This window comes from Acomys russatus, chromosome 13, assembly GCF_903995435.1.
Source record: "Acomys russatus chromosome 13, mAcoRus1.1, whole genome shotgun sequence".
Classification (NCBI taxonomy): domain Eukaryota; kingdom Metazoa; phylum Chordata; class Mammalia; order Rodentia; family Muridae; genus Acomys; species Acomys russatus.
Window position 1 is genome coordinate 43,740,246 of NC_067149.1, and position 13,260 is coordinate 43,753,505.

A 13,260-nucleotide genomic window follows, 5' to 3' on the forward strand; every position below is an offset into this window, starting at 1 on the left:
TTCTCCAGCTGTAAACCTGTGAAATCAGAAAATGCTACATGCTCAAAACCCAACGATGGTCAGTCATAGGACTGACATTACTACTGCAAAAGGAAAAGCCAGCAAGGGACGACAGCTCCTAAAGCAAGGCCTGAACTTAGCAAGGCAGATCACATTAGATTTTAATGTTCAAGAAATACCCTCTTTGATCAGCTGCCTTCTCCAGGCCCATTAAGATGGCACTGTCACCTTTGTTGCAATATATCCTGGTCTCGTCCCGGAGGCACTGGACAGTGGTATGATGGCCCCTCTGGCAGGAAAATATCCAACCTTGGAAATAGAAGACTAATAAGCCTTGAGCCCTGAGCTCATGGTGAAATTAGCTTCCTTGCGGACAGAATCATGATTCAAATAGATTTGCACAGTGCTGGGGTGGAACCCAGGGCCTTGAAGATGCTAGTACCACTCATCTAGCTACTCCACAGCTCTTCTCTTTTTGGAGAGTTTCACTATGGACCCCAGACCTGGAATCCTCAGTCCTGCTTCAACGTACCAAACACTAGGATCATGAGCATGCACTGCCTTGTGGGAGATGGAAATGAGTGTTCTTCCCTTCAAAAATATGCATTCATAGTCAAGGGGCCACACATTGTGAAATCCCAGAAGTCCTATGGTCTTTTAGTCTTTCTCATCCCACCCTTTGGATGATACTGAGTCTGTATGTGCCTCTTCAGGTATATACAAGTAATATTGAAAGGATTTCTGTACTGTGTGTACAATGTTGGATGCATTTTCTCGGATTCTAGAACAGTTATTCTAGAGAATATTGATAGCCATTTTTATAATGCTTGTTTTAAAAAAGTATAGAAACAAGGCTGTTCTTGAGCACCAGTTTGTCTGAGTTACTTCATTTTGATTGAAAAAAGGTAGGGCAGAATGATGTGACATCTTTTCTGGACAAGTGAGTAGTGACCGGGGATTGTACATACAGGATTCATTGAGAGAAACTAACAGCTTCATAGCACAGTGGTGAGGCATAGCCTGCAAAGTTGTTAATGCTGACTTATTAACCCAGCACATCATGCACATGGACACACATCAGAATGGGTCATGGGTAGGTGTGCTGCCACACACCTGCTATGCCAGCACTATTGAGACTGACTCAGGAGGATTTTGAGTTCAAGGTCAGCATGGGTTATGCTGGGAGACATTGTCTACAAAACAAACAGCAACAGCTAGGTATGTGAGTTTATCAAACACCAGATCAGCAATTGATGTGGTCTTCCTCTTCTGAAGCATACCAAAGGGAAAGGCATCTAGGAGTGGCATGGCCTCTGCCCAGGATCTTCACCACGTCCTACTGTGTGAATTTTACTCTTCTGATTTCAGACCATTGGACTCATCTTTACCTTACACCTTGAAGCATCCTGAATGGTTGCTAGTTCCTTATTTGACCACCTACAGTATGCATGTGTGGGCTTTCTGTACAGACTTGTACATTCCTGTGGCACCCTTAACCCCTTTCGGCCTCTGCAGTGTAAGACCACTTTGTGACTTGTAGTGTAGAACTTGGGCTGGACATGGCCATGCTCATCAGGAGGCTTGGCAAGGTCAAGGTCAGGAAACTGACATAGTGTGTGCCTATGCTGCCACTTAGTAATTCTGACACTATAGAAAGACACAAGTGTAGCTCACTCAGCACAAACACTTTTGGTTTTTAAAATTTTTTTTATGTACATTGGTGTTTTTCCTGCATGTATGTCTGTGTGAAGGTGTCAGATCTTGGAGTTACAGACAGTTGTGAGTTGCCATGTGGGTGCTGGGGATTGAACCTGAGTCCTCTGGAAGAATAGTCAGTGCTCTTAACTTCTGAGCCATTTCTCCAGTTTTTAACTCAGTGTTTTCAGTTTGAGGCCTGGCTCAAATAACTTACTCTGTCCCTCCTGCTCAAATAACTTATTATGTTCCCCACCCCTCTTTAAAAAACAAAACAAAGCCAGTTTTAATTGAAGACATTTTCATATATTGTTTTGGATGTTCTTTTTTTTTTTCGGTCAATCTTAATCTTTTAAGGTATTAGGAGTCTTCAAATATCCAGAGATTTTCTAGAGAGCTAGGATGTAAGAGTGTAACCAGCATTTATGAAGGGAGCTATTCTCTAATTTTAAGTACTTGATAGCGCTTTATCGTACTCAATGCTTAGGCAATGTGTCTCACATGCAGCCACTGTAATTAGGCATTGGGTGAAACAGATCAGTAGAGTTTGTTGCAGAACACATGTTTTGACTAGCTAACCAGGCCACTACATGATTGTAATTTCATCTGGTAAAAGAGAAATAATATAAAGGAGAGATGGGTAGAGAAACCATGGCTCAAAAAAAAAAAAAGTGTGTGTTTGTTTGTTTTCTGAGTTTGACTTCACCTCTCTGGGTACAGATGTCTTGCTGAGTGACATTTCACTGATCAGAACTCTATTACAAGAAAATATGGAAGTTAAGGGGTTTCTCCCTTTTCTTTTCTTTGGGGGATGGGGATGTTGAGACAAGGTTTCTCTGTGTAGCCTTGACTGCCCTGGAACTTACTCTGTAGACCAGGCTGGCCTTGAATCCCCCTTCCTCTGCCTCACAAATCCTGGGATTAAAGGTGTGCACCACCACCACCACCGCCACTGCCACCACCGCCGCTGCTGCCTGTCCTTTTTGCTTTTCTGTTCGAGTAGCTTCAAACAAAAGTTTAGAAACAGATACAGTGTTATATGGCTACAGTCTTCACAATAGTGGGCTAGATTTCAAGAGGGGAGAATGTAAAGTACAAAACTTTGCATAAAGAAAAGAAACTAATGAAGAGAGCACAGCAGAACAGATTATTCACACAGTACATGTCCAGTCTTCTAAGAAAATGAAGGCTGCGTGTGCTGATGCAAACCTGTACTCTCAGCTACTCAGGAGGCTGTGGCGAGAGGATCGTCTTGTCAGTGGTTAGGGGACAGATACACAGGTCTGTGCTGCCCCCCTCAACCATTATCTCTTGGGGACCCCAACAAGGCCAACCCAGGGTTTGATGCAGAAAAGAATTTTAGTCATGGCCAATCTGAAGCAGAGTTGGGAATTAAATCTATTTTAGTAGGCTTATTTCATGAGGCTTAGGGAAAAGACCCCAAGTAGGGCACATACAAGGACATTGATATTGACTTTTCTGTATTTGCAGAAATTAAGACAGCAAAGTTTTGAAGGGATTCCTCAAGGGGCAGTGGCAACTGTGTTTGCATTAATCATAGATACTATTTTGGTGTCTCAAGTTATTTCTCAAAATGTTGCTAAGAAACCTCTCTAACAGAGGTGAAGTGGCTAGGGGATGCCCTGGATGAGATTTGATAAATTAGGGTAAACCAGGAAAGGCTGGGGTTGCACAGGCTTTAGTGCATGTCTTCCTCCTATAAATGGAGTCTTGGGTGGGAGTCCTAGAAAATGTAGAAGGAGGTGAAAATCTCAGGCAAGAAGCTACACCCATGTCACTGGTGAGGAGATCCTGTCTGCTGTCTAGATACTTCCCTGTCTTTCTGGCCTTCCTGATCCAGAAGGTAGAGCTCCACTTTTCTATAGTTCCTTCACACTTACTTGCGATGTCGAGCCTACCTACCCAAGTATCAAGAGTCTCAGCGTGTCTGGACGAAGGGCCTTTCTGCTTGGAGACTGGCAGGCTGTCATTTGAAAGAAATCTAGAAGACATGTCCATACTCAAGACATAAAATTGCATAAACAATAACACAGAGAGTTGATTATTATGACTAAGATGCACTCCAGATCGCAAGGCCTCTTTGTCACGAGTGTGTGCTAACCATGATGTTGGTGAATGATCAGACAATGCAGAATCGGACAGATTGATTTCGGGTCTGTGCAGGAGACTGAGTGACACGTTGTTCTTATGCTGTTGCCCAAGTGTCCAGTGTGATCAGGCCTTGTGAGACAGCCATCTTAAGTTCTGAATGAGAGCCTAACTTAAAAAACATCACTAAGATACTGAGAGAAATGTGTCTTTTACTTTTAGCCTACTTCTTCTGATTGTTAATAACATCTCATTGTGGGGCTGTGTCTTGTTGCAGTTTCTCTGAGAAGGCCGAGAAGACACAGTGCCCTAGTATACCCCATGCCCAGATTTTGGTTTCTAGTACAATTTCCCTAGGATATTGCCTTGGAGAGGAGGCTGGTCATAGTGTGGGGGCAGGAAATATATAAACAAACAATCTCAGAGAGTAAGGCCACGATTAAAAAGAAAACCCACTATAGCTGGGTAGTGATGGCACACACCTTTAATCCCAGCACTGAGGAGGCAGGTGGATCCCTGTGAGTTGAAGATCACTGTGAGTTCAAGACCAGCTTGGTCTATAGAGCAATCTCCAGGACAGACAAGGCTACACAGAGGAACTCTGTCTTGAAAAACCAAAAATAAATAAAAATTTAAAAAACACCTTGAGTCTACAATAATGATGTTGTGCCAGGGTACAAGAGTCACACAAATGTGCTCTAAGTGGCCAAACCCTGAATAATCCGTGCAACAAAATAACATCATTGAGTTAAAACCCAAAGACTGAAAGTCTTATTAAAAAGTATTAAGGGTTAGAAGTTCAACATCATGACTTTGTAAGATAGAATTCAGACTATAACAGATAACATATTATGCTGTGTTTTCAAATTAATCTCTCAAAGGTCAGTGGTTTGATGCAACAGTTTATTTCTTACTCATATAAAGCCCAGTGATTTGAGCAATGCCCTAGGGCAGCTGCCCAATAAAGTAATTTGGACTCTGGCTGTTTACCTCAGGTAGTTTCACAATGTCCCTGAATTGTGGTAGCAGAAGAGAAAGCTGCAGAGTTGTGTGTGGTTCTTCAATGTCCTTATGTGGATGTGCAAGTCCTCAGGGCCTTGTTGCTCACCAGTGGCTGGAATACAGCCCTACCCTGTATTAATTGCATCCAAAGAAGAAATCCAAAGGGTCAATCATGCACCATCTTTTCAAATACCCAGCACCAACTCTCTGTTGCTTTATTAAACAATGAAAAGAGAAACTCAAAAATTCTCGCGCACCTCAACAACAAGCCTTCCAAGCTGTGACCTAGCTCACTGTCAACAGTTACCCCCAAATTAGTTTTAAGATCTTGGCAATATATGTAATTTGATACATAGTCTTGCTCTGTCGTTCAGGCTTGCTTCAAGGCTTGACTGCGTGATCTCCAGCCTCAGTCTTTGGCATAGCTGGAGTCACAGGCATATACCTCCATACCCAGTTTTGTATTTTTTTTTTCAATTTTTGGATTGTCCAAAAGCATTTTAGAAGAATGAGCTTTCTGATGGGCTCAACCGAAGAAGCTGGCTTCATAAACAATAAGAAACAAAAAAAGGAAACTGCTGTCATCTAGGATTGGACACTCCAGAGCCATGAGCCAAAATAAACCATTTCAATAAGTTATCCCAGGTGTTGCTGGTGGGAAGCTGAGACTTAAGACCAGGAAGTGTGGAGTCAAGGGTGGCTCTTCCACAGCACGGTTAAGGCTTAGCTAGTCATTTCTCACACTTCAGATCCACTGAGTTAAATGTCATTATGGTCATAGATAACTGCAGTTTTGTTTTTTGTTTTGTCTTGTTTTTTAAAACAGCCATGGCTGTCCTAGACTCGCTTTGTAGACCAGGTTGGCCTCAAACTCACAGCGATTGGCCTGCCTCTGCTGGCATTAAAGGGATGTGCTACCATGCCCTGCAATTCAGACACTTTAAAAAAGTTAACTATGTAGCTTTGGCTTGACAGGCTTGAAGAACTCATGATGTCTTTGTCTTGAAAGCCTCCCAAGGGAAGAAATTAAAGGCGCACACTACCATGTCGACTGTAACAGCATCTTTTGTTTGCAATGGACCTTTAACTAATAAACCAGAACATATCTTATATGCTTAACCATTTGGGGAGTTGGATGTGACTCTTTCTAGGGCAACACCTGGCCTCCCTTACTATCTCATAATCTACAATCTGTAAATCACGGTGATTTACAGAAATGAAGCCATTTTACTTTGCTGCACGGATCCAGATGTTTTGTTTCTTGGCAATTTGCTGTCTAAACAGCCAAGTATGCACAATGATCAGCACTGCAGGGAGTAATGGGATTAGCTAAGCTAACAGCCTTATTTCTAGGCATCAGAAATTGTAGAGTACTGCCGGGATTTGCCTACATATCTCTCACAAATTTAAAAAAAAAATACTTTTTAATGCACCATGTAATAAAGGGTTTGGATAAGCAAAATTGCCAGGGGCTGAAACCTCTGCTTCTGTAAGGCGTGACTTAGGAAAGTCAGAATTGTAAGAAATAGTAAGAGCTGGGGATGAAACTCAGCGATTCTCTTCTGTGAGAATCCTGGGTCCAACCAAAAGTACTGGGGCCAGGAGAAGTCACAAAGAATACCAACCTAGAGGCGTAATCAGGTTAGAGTTTAATGTGAACAAAGTAGAATCAAATACCTAACAACACACACACACACACACACACACACACACACACACACACACACACACACACACACACACAACCAGTATCTCTCTAGGTTAGGGAGTGAGAGCAAAAGAAAAAAAAAAAAAACCACCAACACCAACACCCGTGCTAGTTCACACAACAAACCTTCTGTCGCTTAGTTCCCGCCACTCCCACTTCCACTTGCTTGCTTCACGCACCGGAAGGTTTCCCTTCCTCTAAAAGGTGAAGCCAGGCGGAGTCTCTAGCGCCATTGGCGCCCTCACCACCGGCGCCCTGTCGCCTAGAGGCCCCCCGCTGCCCCGCCTTCCCAGCGCCCCAGGTCGTCCGAGCAACGCTTTGCCAGAGGCGCGACAGGCACGTGACCAGTGCGTCACGTGACCGGTCAGTCGGCGTCCTCTTCGCTGGGTGGTGTAGACTGTGCGCTGACCCGGCGGCCCTGTGGCGTCCGGCCTGTGTCATGCAGGAAGCGGGCGGCGCGTGGAGCTCGGCGCCCACCTGAGCTGCTTGCGCCGAGGAGCGGCGTGGCGTGGCGGGAGGGGAGCTGCGCGCGCCCGGCCGCCGCCAGGGGTGTGGCCGCTCGGGAGGCCGCGACAGGTGGGTGCGCCGTGGTCTCGGCCCGGGAGAGGCCGCGTGCCGCGGGGCGGGGCCGGGTCACCGGATCCCCCGGGGCGGCCCAAGGCCCCGGGCTGCCTCAGGTGGAGTCCTGCGGCTGGGCTGGGAGGCCGTGCACCAAGCAGCCCTTCCTGCCTTTGCCTCAGCCTCAGTTTCCACTTGCGCGATGCAAGGGGTGCACTCCTGCCCTCTGAGTGCCTGACGTGGCGTCTGGAGAGTCCTGCTCAAGTAGAAGCGCCCGAGGGAAAGCGTAGGTAGGCTGCTTTGCATTTTAATCGCAGTCCTTTTGCAAGTCTTTAAAAATGTTTTTCTTGGAACTGACTTGGACTCTCCTTCATCTGAGTCAAGTTTTTAATAGGGAACTTGTTAAGGAGAATCGTCATGGCTCATGTTCTTGTTCTCACGTTTCTTTAATGCGGTGAGACCTCAAAGGGGGAGAGGGGGAAAAAAAACCCTCTGTAAGCCCAAGCGGGGGGGGGGGGGACCCATTTTCTGCCTCTTTGTCTACCCAACTGTAAGACAGAGTGGTCATGGTCACACAGCTGTCAAGATTTATTACAGAGTGCTGCTGGTTCTGTTGTTATTAATTTGATGGTGTCTGAAAATACATGCGATGTATGGTACTTTCCATTATTTTTCTCCTTATTTTGTGCAATTAGAGAAATAACTAGTATATAACTTATCTCCTGGAAAAAGCACCAATATTGCTGACTAGTCCCAAGTGAAGCTAGCGTGTGTTTATATGGTAAACTTCACACCCAGTTGCTTAGTTAGTTACTCAAAACGGGAGTGGAATGCTTCATTTAGAATACTCAAATCACCCGTGAAAAAGAATGCATGAACTACATTTGTTAGACTTATGGAATAGCGTGGACACAATTATTATTATTTAAACTAAATGTTAAAAATCTGAAGCAAGGGGACTTTGAATTTTGAGCGATGCAGTTTGGGAGGAAAAATACCCTGTTTGTTAAGTGAGTGAATACACGCAGCGTGTGAAGAAATGAGGTACGGGCAGAGGCAATTACCTGGACAGTTAAAATAAAGAGCAATGTGTGCTTTCCTAACTTCTTGTTTCTGGAGATTTTGTCGATAAGAGACGCACTGAACTTTGATGTAAGAAGGGAAAACTTGTGGGCATGATGGCGCATGCCTACAATGTTGGCACTGAGAAGATGGAGGCAGAAGACGTTTTTAGAAAGTTTGCCCGCTGTGTGGGGAGTGGCTGCTGGAGGTCTGGCGTCCGTGTCACTCAGGCGTAGCATGTCCTCGTTTCCAAGACACGTCGCTTCCTTTATCTTCAAGTTAAGTTAGGCAAACTGGGTTTTTGTTTGTTGTTATTTTGGCTTGTTTTTAGCTTCTGCTCTTGAGTGTGGAAATTGTGTTTCATGGCATGACTACAATTAGGACTGTCAGATAAACTACAGGATTCACAACCGAATATGAATTTCAGGTAAACATAAAGTATGTGGAACATACCTAAACTAGTTCATCGTTTATTTGAAAACAAGGGTTTTTTTTTTTTAACTGTTTACTTGATTTTAGTTGTTGCTAAATACATCTGCTTTAGTTCCAACATACTTGTCTCATTTAAATTAGCACTAGGAAAAAATTACCCAAGACTTCCATAGGATGGCATTGATTTTCTTGTTAAGCTTCCCTGTTAGGGGATGCCAATGTGGCTCTGTAGCAGGGGCATGCCTAGCAGGCACAGGGCCTCTGTCCAGTCTTCAACTGCAAACAAACAAACAAACAAGCAAAACAGAGAACCCCCGCCCCCCCCAAAACATGAAGACCCCTCTCTACTATCAGTTGAACCATCCACTTGAAGGCCATCACTCTGTCACAAGTGTTATGTTCCTTTTTTTTCTCTACCAAATGTTCTTTCTTTCTGGGAATTGAATGTGGGATCTCACACATACCAGACAACTGCTCTACCACTGGTCTACAGCCTACAGCCAGTTGTTTTTTGTTTTTAAATTTCATATATGAGTACTGTATTTATATTTTCTACCCCCTCTATCCATCTATCCATTCCTCCCTTGTGCCCCCAAACTGCCTCTGAAATTCATAACCTCTTATTCTTTAATAATCTACCCCCCCAGTGAGTCCCTTTAGTGTTGCTTGTGTGTGTATGTGTTTAAGGCTGACCACTTGAGATTGGAAGATTGGGTAACCTATCAGGGAGCTTGTCCCTGGAGAAGACTGATTTGCCCTCTCTTAGCAGCCGTTAATTACCTGTAGCTCTTCTTCCTTGGGCGGAGCCTTGTGAGCTTTTCCTCATCCACACTGGCACGTCAAACGGTGTAACCATTGTTCAGGTGTTGCTTAAGAAACCATACTGTTGAGATTCTGGCTGCAGCTTCCCTGTGGCACACAGAAGACACTGTCTTGCAGCAGACATCCTGGGCGTCCAGCTCCTCCCTCTTGCCGCCCTGTCTGCTGATACGTTCCCTGAGCCTTAGTCACAGCGGCTGCATTGTAGGTACATCACACTCAGGGCTGCTCACCCCACAGTGCTCTGTTTTCTGCTCACTTGTGACTTCCTGTGATGGTTTCTGCCTGTTACAGAGAGAAGCTTCTTTGATGAGGGCTGAGACCCACTTATTTGGTGGGTAGGAGGATAAGTCTTCACAATACAGTTAGAAAATGCTGATTTACTAAAGTAGGGTCTCCCGTAGGATCAGGACCTTACCAGTCAGGGGCAGCTGTCCAGATTTATAACAGGAGACTTTCCCCTCCTGTTAAGCTGGCCTTAAGTCCAATTAGATGGCTGTTTGCTGCTCTCAGCGTCTAAGTGCCAGTTCCTATTACTGTTCAATATGATTTTTAGGATTCCCCCTCTATTTCTGTGAAGAATGTCATAGAGTCTCTCTATTGAATTTACATTGAATCTGTAAATTGCTTTTGGTAGGATGTTCATTTTCACAATATTAATTCTACCAATATATAAAAATGAAAAGTCTTTCCATTTTTTAGGGTATTTCTCATTCTTTTTATTCAGAGATTTGAAGTTATTCAAATGGGGAGGTCTTTCACCTCCATTAGGTTTACTCCTAGACACTTTATTTTCATTGAGCATAGTGGGATTGTGTCCATGATCTCCTTTCTAAGTATTTGTTATTGGTGTAAGAAAAGCTACTGAAGTTGATTTTGTATCCAGCCCTTTTGTTCAAAGTGTTGATTATTTCTAGAATTTTTCTGATGAAACTTTTGGGATCTCTTATGTAGAATGTATCATCTGCAAATGGGTAATTTGACATCTTTTCCTCTTAGTATCCGTTTAATTTCTTCCTCTTGCTTTATCACTCGAGCTAGAGCTCTGAGTGCTATATTGAAAAGGAATAGGGACAGTGCTGAGGCCTATCTTAGTCTGATTTTAATGTACTACTTCTAGTTTTTCTCCACTTAGGATGATACTGGTTTCTGATTAGTTTTCATTTGAAACCTATTCTTTTCCTTTCAGGATAGGGACACTTGCTTGCTCCCTGGTCCTGTTTGTTTGCTTTCTGTTGCTGTGAAAAGGACCATGACCAAAAACAACTTGAGGAGAAAAGGGTTTTTATTCAATTTATAACTTAAGGTCCATTATGAAAAGAACTCAGGGCAGGAGTTCAAGGCAGGTATCTGGAGGCAGGAACTGAAGCAAAGCCATAGAGCAAAGCTGATTACTGGCTTGCTTCCTGTGGCTTGCTGCCTGTGGCTTGCTTGGCCTGCTTTATTGGAGCATCCAGGGCTATCTGCCCAGGGGTGGCGCTGCCCACAGTGGGCTAGGCCCTCCCACATCCATCATTAGTCATGTTCCACAGACTTACCTATAGGCCAAGCTGGTGAAAATACTTTGGTTGCTTTGTTTTTTTCCAGACAGGGTTTCTCTGTGTAGCCTTGGCTGTCGTGGACTCCCGTTGTAGACCAGGCTGGCCTCCAACTCACAGAGACCAACCTTCCTCTGCCTCCCAAAGTTCTAGGATTACAGGTGTGCTCGGATTTTGTTTCTTAATCCACGAAACAAACCTGTGTCGTTTAATTGGGAACTAGGGTTACTAATACTTAAAGTTACTATTTAAAAGTGTTTGTTGATGACTGTCATTTCAGGGGAGGGTCGTTCATTTGTTTTGTTATTTATGTTCTTATTCCTGTTTTGTGTTTCAGTTATTATAGCTTTATTTGTTTTCTTCCTATATTCTCTTGGCTATGCTTATTCATCTCTTCAGTCCTAAGTTTTGCTTCTAGATATCCTGTAGGGCTGGTTTGTTGGAAATGATTTTTTTCTTTTATTCTTTGATGTGTATGATGGTTGCCTGCGTATATGTCTGTGTACCATATATATGCCTGGTGCCTTCAGAGGCCAGAGGAGTGCATCAGATCTCTTACGATAGAGTTACAGAGAGATGTGAGCCATGACGTGAGTGCTGAAAATTGAACCGATACTCTTCTGGAAGAGCAGCCAGTGCTCTTAACTGTGAGCTGCCTCTCCCATCTTGGAAATGATTTCTATTTGTATAATGAAGTCTTTCTTTCTCCTTCAATCCTCGCAGACAGTTTTCCTGGATACAGTAGCTTAGGTTGGCACCCATGGTCTTTTAGACCTTGACGTGCATGACTCTAGGCTCTGATGACTTTTTGACATTTTCTATAGAGACATCAGCTGTTTCTCTGATGGATTTTCCTTTAGATGTGACTTGTGGTCTCTCTCTATGTCTGTCTGTCTGTCTGTCTGTCTGTCTCTGTCTGTCTCTGTCTCTCTCTTTCCAGTATTCTCTTCTTATTCTGTCTATTAAGTATTTCACTATAATCTGCTGGGGAGCTTATTTTCTGGTCATGTGTTCTCGGTTTATTTGAGGGTGTCTTTCATTAATTTGGAGATGTTTTTGTGGTCTTGTTGAAGATCTGGTCTGTTCAGTTGACCTGGAATTTTTGTCTTTGGATGTGTCTACAATTAGAAGATCTGGTCTTTTCAAGGTGTCCAACAGTTTTATGTGTCTTTTTTATGTGCTTTTTGAAAAACTTTGCGTAGCCTTTTCTTGAGTAGTTTGATTCCTCTGCATCTTCACGTCCCGCAGTCTACCTTCTCCTTGGTACCTTCTCCTTCCACAGCTAACCCTGAGGTTTCTAGTTTGTTACTGAGTTTCATTTCTGCTTGTGTTCTCTATCTTCCTTACTGAATCCAGTTTTCAAATCCTGAATTGTCTTTGTTATTTCATTCAGTCATGTATTTATGTCTCCCTGGCCATCAGTCAGGCATGTAGTGGGATCCTCTTTAAGTTTATGGAGCTTCTTCCCCCCCCCCCCCCCATCATTTTATAATTCCTTTGATAACATTGATCAAGTTTGTGATTGTTCTTTTAAATTCTGTCCTGGAGTCCATCTAGGTAATTCTCACTGGAAAAATTACACACACACACACACACACACACACACACACACACACACCCACCCACCCACACACACTTATGTGGGCCATGAGGGGACATAATGTCTTGGTATTTCATATTGTTTGTGCTTTTGTGTTAATGACTTTTTCCTTTGGTTGTATGTCTGATATGAGATTGTAGCCCGATGCAGAAGCTGTATGACTGGAGCTATACCAGGGACTGCCAGTGCATGAGCTTCCTGACTGAGGATAGCCCAGGAGGAGGTGGTGCAAGAGGCATCAGGACCAGCATGAGTAGCCATGCCTGGTGCTCATTGGTTAACTTCCTTATTGCCAACTTGCGTTTTCGTGTAGTTGGACTGCTTCCCTTTCCTGTTAGCAGGGTTAGAGAGTTCCTGTTGTCCTGCCTTGTGCTCACCAGTGTTTAGTATAAGAAAATCAGTTATCTAATGAAGGTCCAGTATCGGCGTGTCTGAGAATTCTTACACAGCAACAAAACAGTAGTGAGTACCTTATATTATCTGATTAAACCATTGGAATGTCAACCTACCAATGTAACAAAAGAGCTTAACAACAACAACAACAAAAGCAAAAGATTTCATTGGGTATTTCTTCAGATAAGACAAGCAATTGACCAGTAAACACAGAAAAAATGCTGAAGGCAAATGCAAATAAAGATCACAATGAAGATCTCATGGAATCAGAAGTCCAACTTGGCTAGGAATCACAAGGCTAAGAGTTTAGTCCCCACCCCATTTTACAGTGGACTACCATATCA

The 13,260-nt window shown here is 43.5% G+C and overlaps 1 protein-coding gene across 3 annotated transcripts in view; it reads left to right on the plus strand.

Annotated features, from left to right (window-relative positions):
* The first annotated feature begins 6,856 nt into the window (after nucleotides 1–6,856).
* Nucleotides 6,857–13,260, plus strand: part of Marchf8 (membrane associated ring-CH-type finger 8) — a 77,276-nt gene continuing 70,872 nt past the window's right edge. The window contains exon 1 of one of the 3 annotated variants that reach the window (XM_051155153.1): nucleotides 6,857–7,090. The gene's annotated coding sequence lies outside the window, so the exon portion shown is untranslated. Of the gene's footprint in view, nucleotides 7,091–7,146; nucleotides 7,363–13,260 lie in introns of those variants that run through there. The other 2 variants (XM_051155152.1, XM_051155154.1) reach the window with 2 other exon arrangements.